Here is an 8,469-nt window from a genome sequence, read left to right as displayed (position 1 = left end):
ACAGAGACCTCATTGTGGGAGTTTACTATAGATCCCCAAGCCAAACGGAGGACATAGATGATGCCTTCCTGGAACAGATGGCCAAGCATGCAAAAGGAAGGGAGATAGTAGTAATGGGGGACTTCAATTACCCGGATATTTGTTGGATGTCAAACTCAGCCAAGAGCATAAGGTCAAACAGATTCCTCACTGGCCTTGCAGACAACTTCATTGTCCAGAAAGTGGGAGAAGCAACAAGAGGAACAGCCATTTTAGATCTGGTCCTAACCAATGTTGATGACCTGGTTAGTGGGGTAGAAGTGGAAGGATCATTAGGCACGAGTGATCATGCTCTTCTGAAGTTTACTATACAGCGGAAAGGAGCAGCCAAGCATACTAGGACTCAATTTCTTGACTTTAAGAAAGCCGACTTCATAAAACTTAGGGAAGTGCTGGGTGAGATCCCATGGACAGTAATACTAAAAGGAAAGGGAGTTCATGATGGCTGGGAGTTTGTTAAGAGGGAGATACTAAAAGCACAACGTCAGGCAATACCAGTGAGACGGAAACATGGAAGGTGCCTAAAGAAGCCAGGGTGGCTATCTAAAGAACTTTTAACTGAGTTAAGATTAAAAAAGGATGTGTACAAAAAATGGAAAATGGGGGAAACCACCAAAGAGGAATTCAAACAAATAGCCAGCCCGTGTAGACACAAAGTCAGAAAAGCTAAAGCACAGAATGAACTCAGGCTTGCTAGAGAGGTTAAAAGCAACAAAAAAGGCTTCTATGGGTATGTTCGTAGCAAAAGGAAGAACAAAGAAACAGTGGGGTCACTCAGAGGAGAAGATGGTGAAATGCAAACAGGGGACACAGAAAGGGCTGAACTCCTCAATGCCTTCTTTGCCTCAGTCTTCTCCGATAAAGAAAACAATGCCCGACCTGAAGAATTTGGAGCAAATGATTCAGCAGAGGAAACACAGCCCAGAATAACTAAGGAGATAGTACAAGAATACTTGGCTAGTTTGGATGTATTCAAGTCTCCAGGGCCAGATGAACTGCATCCAAGAGTATTAAAAGAACTGGCAGGTGTGATCTCAGAACCACTGGCAGTCATCTTTGAGAATTCCTGGAGAACAGGCGAAGTCCCGGCAGACTGGAGGAGGGCAAATGTTGTCCCTATTTTCAAAAAGGGGAAAAGAGAGGACCCAAATAATTACCGCCCAGTCAGTCTGACATCAATACCAGGGAAGATTCTGGAGCAGATCATTAAGCAAACAGTTTGTGAGCACCTAGAAAGGAATGCTGTGATCACCAATAGTCAGCATGGATTTCTGAAAAATAAGTCATGTCAGACTAACCTGATCTCGTTTTTTGATAGAATTACAAGCCTGGTAGATGAAGGGAACGCAGTGGATGTAGCCTACCTTGATTTCAGCAAGGCATTTGACAAGGTGCCCCATGATATTCTTGTAAAGAAGCTGGTAAAATGCGGTCTTGACTATGCTACCACTCAGTGGATTTGTAACTGGCTGGCTGACCGAACCCAAAGGGTGCTCATCAATGGTTCCTCTTCATCCTGGAGAAGAGTGACTAGTGGGGTGCCACAGGGTTCTGTCTTGGGCCCGGTCTTATTCAACATCTTTATCAACGACTTGGATGATGGACTCAAGGGCATCTTGATCAAATTTGCAGATGACACCAAATTGGGAGGGGTGGCTAACACCCCAGAGGACAGGATCACACTTCAAAACGACCTTGACAGATTAGAGAACTGGGCAAAAACAAACAAGATGAATTTTAACAGGGAGAAATGTAAAGTATTGCACTTGGGCAAAAAAATGAGAGGCACAAATACAAGATGGGGGACACCTGGCTTGAGAGCAGTACATGTGAAAAGGATCTAGGAGTCTTGGTTGACCACAAACTTGACATGAGCCAATAGTGTGACGCGGCAGCTAAAAAAGCTAATGCAATTCTGGGCTGCATCAATAGGAGTATAGCATCTAGCTCAAGGGAAGTAATAGTCCCACTGTATTCTGCTCTGGTCAGACCTCACCTGGAGTACTGTGTCCAGTTCTGGGCACCACCGTTCAAGAAGGACACTGACAAACTGGAACGTGTCCAGAGGAGGGCAACCAAAATGGTCAAAGGCCTGGAAACGATGCCTTATGAGGAACGGCTAAGGGAGCTGGGCATGTTTAGCCTGGAGAAGAGGAGGTTAAGGGGTGATATGATAGCCATGTTCAAATATATAAAAGGATGTCACATGGAGGAGGGAGAAAGGTTGTTTTCTGCTGCTCCAGAGAAGCGGACACGGAGCAATGGATCCAAACTACAAGAAAGAAGATTCCACCTAAACATTAGGAAGAACTTCCTGACAGTAAGAGCTGTTCGACAGTGGAATTTGCTGCCAAGGAGTGTGGTGGAGTCTCCTACTTTGGAGGTCTTTAAGCAGAGGCTTGACAACCATATGTCAGGAGTGCTCTGATGGTGTTTCCTGCTTGGCAGGGGGTTGGACTCAATGGCCCTTGTGGTCTCTTCCAACTCTATGATTCTATGATTCTACTACATTTAGCTGCAGGACAAAGAACCAGAGGACTTTTGCTCTTTTTCCATTTCTCTCTCTCTCTCTCTTCCCCCTCCTTTCATTTCCCCCTCCCTCTCTTTCCCTTTTCCCATCTTTCTGCCCCCATTCTTCTTTAGGTTAGATTTTAGAAATGTATATTTTACTCTGGCGTATTATAAAATGACACTTTGTATTGAGTATGAACTTTTGTATATCTTTGGACAAGTTATCAATAAATATTGATATTATAAAAGGGATGGGGGCATTTATTTATTTTTGCCAAGAGTCTCATTGAAAATCAATTTTTCTTGATTTTACCGTTTTATCTTTTGTAAATGGCTTTGAGGGTTTTTTTACAATCAAGCAGTGTATACATTTTATGAAACAAACAATGAATAAAATTACACTAGTGGAAAGTGTCAGGAGTCACATTCCAGAGTGAAGCCAGCTCCCATTCTGGGCAGATCCAGACCAACATACAATCACACACCTTTCACATGCACACAAATATAAAACCACACCTATTTTCCATGGAAACAGAAGCATACAGGTCTTAAATGACTCCACTCAAGTTTCACTTTCATTTTCTTTGCAGACATTTTTCTTTGACAGTTTGGGAAGGGGGAATCAACCATCTAACATCCTTTATTTCTCCTGGCTCTGCAAAAGTACAGTGGTACCTTGGGTTACAGACGCTTCAGGTTACAGACTCCGCTAACCCAGAAATAGTACCTAAGGTTAAGAACTTTGCTTCAGGATGAGAACAGAAATCGTGCGGCAGCAGGAGGAGGCCCCATTAGCTAAAGTGGTACCTCAGGTTAAGAACAGTTTCAGCTTAAGAACGGACCTCCAGAATGAATTAAGTTCTTAACCCAAGGTACCACTGTACTCAAGTATCCCAGCAGAACACAAACAAGGCCAATGTACTGTGGAACTGCAAGCCCTGTCTTACAGTTATTTATGAAAAAATAATAATAATAATAATAATAATAATAATAATAATAATAATAATAATAATAATAAATACCCCCCCATCTGGCTCTGCTTCCCCAGCCACTCTGGGCGGCTTCCCAAAAAATATTAAAATACTGTAATACATTAAACATTAAAAGCTTCCCTAAACAGGGCTGCCTTCAGATGTCTTCTAAAAGTCTGGTAGTTGTTGTTCTTTTTGACATCTGGTGGGAGGGCGTTCCACAGGGAGGGTGCCACTACCGAGAAGGCCCTCTGCCTGGTTCCCTGTAATATCTCGCACTGAGGGAACCGCCAGAAGGCCCTCGGCACTGGACCTCAGTGTCCGGGTAGTTGCATTTCTTTACCAAACATAAAAATACAGTTGCATTTTGAAAAACTGTGTCCATGAAGTTGCAAAACACATGGGCTCTATTTTACAGATTTGCAAGGAGTGCAAGGCTGGATCTACACTGACCTTTGTAACATTATCAGAACAATGTTAGATATATCGTTCTAAAATGTCACAGGGCATACTGTTAAATTAAGAATGTTCCTTACCTTGTTTTCTCCATCCAAACACAGTTTCCCTACGGCTGGTTCCTGGTTGCTCTGCAGTGCCTTCTGGTGTCACATTTTAATAACGCATTATTAATGTTACAAGCAAAACGTAATGTGTCAATCTACGTTATGAAAATCATTCTTTAACCCTTCCTTAACTTCATCAACCATGAGTGTAGATCCGCCCCAAATTTCCCTCTCTGCTTTAACCTTCTTGCAGAGGAAAACTCGGCAGCAGCACATTTCTCACACCAGGAAAATCCATTTCTCTCTCAGCTGCTCCCCACGGAACAGCTGCTGCTTGGGAGGACTAGATAATGCCTGCCCACAGTTGGCATAGAGAAGGGGTTGCACACCCCTAATGTATATATAACATTCTGATCTTCAAATATTTTTTTCAATAAGGCTATATAGCACCATATCAAGGCTCCAAACCCACTGTAGGGTCTGAACGTATCAGAAGATATTAGCAAATCCGCTCCACTTCCCCGTGGGGAGGAGTTGCGGTGGACCGCGTGGCCACCCACTCCCCTCTGGGGGCGAGGGACTTAGTCACGTGAGAGCCCGAACAGCCAATCCGCTGGCTGGGGGGGTGGGGGTGGCCGGGACCATTTAAACAGAGGCGCCAGCCGGAGGGCTTCCTCTTTGGCTCGCTTCCTCAATCACCCACCCTCCCTCCCTATTTTGCAGGTTTTAGGCATTGGCCTTGCTATGGACCTCAGTTGGTCGCCGTTGAGGGGCTTGGTAGTAATTTTTCCACTTGGCAAATTGGCACTGGCCATTTGGTTTTCGCCTACCTTGTAGCAATCGTCACAACTTTCTTAGGGTTGCGGTTAGGCATTGTTTAACCTTGTGATGGGGGAGGGGAGGTGTGGCCATCACCTGCCCCTCCAAGCTTAAAGGAATCCAGGGGTGTTGATCTTGTCCTACGCCCAGGGTGGGGCTAGGGCAATGACACGACTCCGATGGGAACACCAGGGGGAGCTCGAGTTGGTCTGCATCAACAGGGCTCCCCCTTCTGGACTTACCGGACTTACTGCGCATCGGGCAGGAGTCACATATAGTCGGGTCCATTCAATGCCTAAGCCAATACAGCTCGCATTCTGTAATCAATAAAGTTGTGGCCAAAATTTGCCCAATAACATTAACCTAATATCTGTGTCCTTGTGTGTGTTATTTCTCAACGAAATTGTGGCTTCAGGGTCTTGACACGCAACCATCACCCATCCATCCAGTAAGGTACTAAGGTTGTTTGTGTGGCCATCATGATACGTCAGCAACTCTATGCCAGGACAAATTGTTGTGGTTGCTGGGCAATAGGCAACCACTGAGCAAGAGTTAGGAGACATGTCCAGGAGAAGCCAGGAATGAAGGATTTGATGCAATGGATAAACTAGAAATAAAATACTTCCAAAGAAGTGTATTTTGGAGCAGACGAAGAAAGTGAGAATAAAATGTTTATTCTTGGGGGGAGGGGATCTCAGTGAACAAAATATAGTGGCTGTATATAATGTGATCACCTGTCTTTAACATCCAAATCTCTTTTTTTAAAGAAACAAATTTTTTGGCACACAGGGGACCGCACGGCAGGGGAGAGTGGCTAATTTGGACAGTGACAAAGAGCCCTTTGTATTTCTTGACTCAAGTGCTTTCACACCTTAATGAAAAGCTGCTTCTAATGGACAAAGCTTTGAACCAAGCCCTTGCGCATTTGCCAAGGATGTTTTCTTAGAAGTGTTGTAACAAAAAAACAGGAATCTACATCTTATAAAACAGCTTTATTTGCAGGCTTAATGAAGTAATTTGTTGAGTCATCTCTTCCTTCCCTTTTTGTCTGTTTTCACTAGTGACCCTTACTAATTTGCATACTAATGTACTCCTGGCAGCCATATGGTATGGACAAAGAAAGCAATACACACATATTTGATAAAGTTTGATTTTTCTCCCCAAATGGTTGCAATATGACAGGTCTTCTTGAGCCTGGGAAATAATTATAAACTGTTTTTGCCTGGGGGTAAAATTTTGCTGCGTTTGCTAGGAGAAACAGCGAAGAAATTCACTCCAGCCAAACATGAAAATGGATTCATATAGCTATTATCAAATTTCAACCTCCTTCCTGCACTTTAATCTCTCTTGCTTATTGATCCACTAATCATGATGTCATAGTTAGAAGCCTCTTCTCCCCCCCACACACCACCCCCCACTCTCCCTTTCTAGGCTGTTGCTAGAATTGGATCTGCGATGTTGAGGTCTAGTGCCTGGTTTGCCTACCGGAACTGGGCTGATTATTTAGGGAACTTTCAGGTCTTCTCTGAGATCTCCTCTGATTGCCCATTTGCTTCCAGGCCAAGGTCAAGGCATTACTATTAGTGTATAAATCCCTTAACGGTTTTGGGCCACTTTACTTGCTGGATTGCCCTACCCCTTATTTGTCCACTGAACACACACGCACACCCCATTTCCATGATTTAATTTCCTACATAAACCAATGAGACATATTTCATCCCTTCTGGAGAGGTGGGCGAACGCAGGTGGTGCTGTGGTCTAAACCACTGAGCCTCTTGGGCTTGCCAATCAGAAGGTCAGCTGAAATATACTCTATTTGCACAATGGGCCCCACATGATTGGCTAATTCTGGGATTCTCCTGTAGGCCAATCAGATTGCGGATTCACTTCCTCCTGGAGCTGGATTGGGTAGCTCCTGTGGAACAATCAGACTGCTGCATTCTGGGTCCTATTGTTCTAGGACCAATCAGACTGCTGCATTTTGGATCCTATTCAACTCAGTACATTACATCAGCAGTTTGAATCCCCGTGATGGGGCAAGCTCCTGTTGCTCTGTCCCAGCTCCTGCCAACCTAGCAGTTCGAAAGCATGCCAGTGCAAGTAGATAAATAGGTACCATTGTGGCAAGAAGGTAAACAGCGTTTCCGTGCACTCTGGCTTCTGTCATGGTGTTCCATTGTGCCAGCAGTGGTTTAGTCATGCTGGTCACATGACCCAGAAAGCCATCTGTGGACAAATGCCGGCTCCCTCGGCCTGAAAACAAGATGTGCACCACACCCCATAGTCACCTTTGACTCGACTTAACCATCCAGGGGTCCTTTACCTTTTTACCTTTACTTTCTGGAGGGGTGGGGGAATGCAGGCATAGCCAACTGCCTGTAATATTATTAAATACCAGCTCAGCAACACAACTCAGTAAAGTTTTGGTTCAAGCATTTAAAATCATGATGCTAACTACAATTGTGGATACATCTCAATAAGAGAACAAGGGTGTTGAGCTTGCAGTTTGTTCAGTTCTTTTAACTGTTTATTGTGGCAGGAGAAACAGCATATGTGTGTCTCAGTTAATTCATTTAACACAGAAATCATTGCTAGCTTGGCTTTTCTACTGCATTAAACCTCTCTTTGGGGGCATCCATCCATCCATCCTTTGTTAACTCATAAGCTTGACATGCTCGATGGATGAAGCTATTATGGAAGCTTCCTCAGCTCTTGTAATGACACATGATAGGCTCAGGTCTGTAATGTACTGTTATCATACTTACCTGAATGGATTAAATTATCCGTCTTTCAGAGCACAAGACACCCAGTTTCTAAAAGCCCAGCAAGAAGAATGATTGCAGATTGCAGAGGAGAATGTTCATTTTTTTGCTAAAACAATGTGAACTGAATTCAGAGCAATTATGATCCCAGTGTTTTGATGTGATTAAAAAGCTTGTTTCCCTCAAAATTACACCTTCATAAACACAAGATTTCTAACCAATGCTCATGCAGATGTGTATTTATTCCTGGATTTTGCAGGTCTGTGAATTACCCAATCTTGTGAGGCACGGTGTGAAGATGTTGGGCAGAGATGGGGGTTTTTCTCCCTTCCTCAAAATACTCTGCTTTACCTTCAGGTAACCAGTCACTGAGGAACAAAAGCAGGAGAGGACTTTTGCCCTTATGTCCTGCTTATAGACTTTCCAGAGGCATCTAAATCATTGGTCGATGTGATCCAGCAGTGCTCTTCAAATAGTCTCATGAAAATCTCAATTTTTTGTTTTGATTTCCGAATTTGGTACAGTGAATGTGCAGTCACAATTGAATAAATGTTATTGCTTGCAGCCATAGGTCATTGCTTACAGTACAGATAGAAGAAAAATGTCTGAAACACAGGCATACAGCATGACCAGTTAAGCTACCAGGACAAAGTACGACGAATACAACAGCTTCCAAAAGCTTTCTCTTTGATCAAATTAGTGAATCGCTTTTACAGCCCACTGCCACTTTTTGCAAAAGGCCTGCAGGGATTTTATTTGCTCAATAAGATTTATCTGAGTGTTGATAAACCACTGCACAACTTATATTGGCCATACTAGTGCACAGGGACATCAAGAAAGTCCGCTGTGGACTTAGCCAATGCT

Source organism: Podarcis vaucheri (genome assembly GCF_965113315.1).
Source record: "Podarcis vaucheri genome assembly, chromosome: 9".
NCBI lineage: Eukaryota > Metazoa > Chordata > Lepidosauria > Squamata > Lacertidae > Podarcis > Podarcis vaucheri.
Note: the sequence above shows the minus strand (reverse complement) of the source record.